The sequence below is a fragment of the Palaemon carinicauda genome, chromosome 37 (assembly GCF_036898095.1).
Source record: "Palaemon carinicauda isolate YSFRI2023 chromosome 37, ASM3689809v2, whole genome shotgun sequence".
Taxonomy (NCBI): Eukaryota; Metazoa; Arthropoda; class Malacostraca; order Decapoda; family Palaemonidae; genus Palaemon; species Palaemon carinicauda.
The window spans coordinates 52,222,250-52,224,207 of record NC_090761.1 but is presented as its reverse complement, the minus strand read 5'-3'; the positions used below and the strand labels follow the sequence as shown (position 1 = coordinate 52,224,207).

Genomic DNA, 1,958 nt, shown 5'->3' with positions numbered 1-1,958 from the left:
GTGGCTATGGTGTAAGAATAGCTAATGAAATCTCTTCGGGGGCAAAGAAGCAGCATACACACATCAAAAAGAAAGATGGATCTGTTATAGCAACAGAAGGTGAAGAAAGACAACGATGGATATTACACTTTAGTGGTCATGAATAGGAGATGTGAAGGGAATAATTTGATTGATATACATGAAGCTGATGAAAACCTTAATGTGCCCATGAATGATAGTGTGTTTAAAGTAGAAGCTATCATTGATAAACTCACTGAATGGGAGCTAGGTTTGTTGGTGAAAATAGCAAAAATAAATAAATAAATAAAATAAAAATTAAATCTGGATGATTGCAATGATTACAGAGGAATCACACTTAGTCGGTTGACATGAAAATATATAGTATGCTTATTTTAAAGAGACTAACGCTTTGCGTCAATAGGCGTTGGAGGAGATGATGATGACATAAAAAATGATCAAAGTGTTTAATGTATATGTACTACAAAACTTGGTAGTTGAGAGAGAGAGAGAGAGAGAGAGAGAGAGAGAGAGAGAGAGAGAGAGAGAGAGAGAGAGAGAGAGAGAGAGAACGTTGATTTTGATTCAGTTCCAATGAAGAGAAAAACAAAAGATTTAACAAAGGTGGCCAAGGCAAAAGTAAATTATATATGCAAGATTATACAAATAATCACGACAATTTAAACAGAAAACTCAAGTGTTCAGAAGTAGATTTAGCAATTTGAACGTCGTTATCTAAGCCTTGTAAGCTTAGATAAATATGATAAGAACATTTAAAAAAAAAAAAAAAGTAGAGGGTAGAACATAATTAAAAGCTGTCACAGTAATTAATCTCGAGTAGTTTAAACACTTTTCACACAACTAGAATTAACGTAATCTAAACGTTAAAACTAGAATCTGTGTACATACATTGATATAGGAGCCCTGAGATTGCAGGAAAAGGAGTCATATAACAGTTGAATCAGCATCAAATGAATAGAGGAATACAGGGTATATTATATTTCCTTCCCAAATTTCTCTTATAATGGGAGGATATGGTCTCAATAAGAATCAATATCAAACAAGAAAAATTAGGGCACGTTTCAAAACCTTCCCCTCTTGATTACTACCCACGACGTGATCAATATAGACACAACCACATGTATGAAGATCGCGACCACTATACACGAAAAGGTTTACACGTCGCATTCAAAACAATGTACTCTTTAAAAACAACAACGTGCATATGAATATTTTGCATTCAAGTAATACTCCAACCACCTCATTTTTAAATGCTTCTCATTTCCCTCCCATCAGTGTCAGGATGGCCGAGTGGTCTAAGGCGCCAGACTCAAGGTTAGACTCTTCCCCTCTGATAGAGGGGTGACGAGGCGTGTGGGCTTTCTGGTCCTCTCTGAGGGCGTGGGTTCGAATCCCACTCCTGACAATGTGATTTTTAATATTTATTTTGATCTCTTTTTAGGTCTTAAAACAAATAATTAATTTATTATGTGAATTTTAAATTTGTTATTGAAAAAGGCATATCGGAATACGTGGATTTTTGTTTAATTGTATATCTATTGCAGCTTTATGCTTGAATTTCCTTAAGATTTTTTTTTACATATCTCTACTTCCTTCGAGTGTGTGGATGGATAGATATATTCTCTCTACTTCGTTTTTCAAGTATAAAGTCTTAGTAACTTCATGATTATAAATTACGGTCGTTTTCCCTCTGTACTTAAGTCTTTATCTTCAAAACGTTTTACTTGAACATTAAAATCAATAAAATAAAATCGATGAATTTCTACATCTAAGAACCAATTTAATATTGTCGAAACAGTACCTAATAATAATAAATTTCAGCCCCATTCATGTTCGCAAAAAAACTAATACATATACTATATAGTTAGCACAAAATAAATTAGCAGGGTTCAAAAGCAATTATCAAATTCATTATTATTATCATCATCATCATCATCATC

The 1,958-nt window shown here is 33.4% G+C and overlaps 1 non-coding gene across 1 annotated transcript; it reads left to right on the top strand.

Moving 5' to 3' along the window:
• The first annotated feature begins 1,294 nt into the window (after positions 1-1,294).
• TRNAL-CAA (transfer RNA leucine (anticodon CAA)) lies at positions 1,295-1,423 on the top strand. The gene is made up of 2 exons: positions 1,295-1,332; positions 1,379-1,423. It is a non-coding gene; the product is annotated as a tRNA-Leu (tRNA).
• Positions 1,424-1,958: the final 535 nt, after the last annotated feature.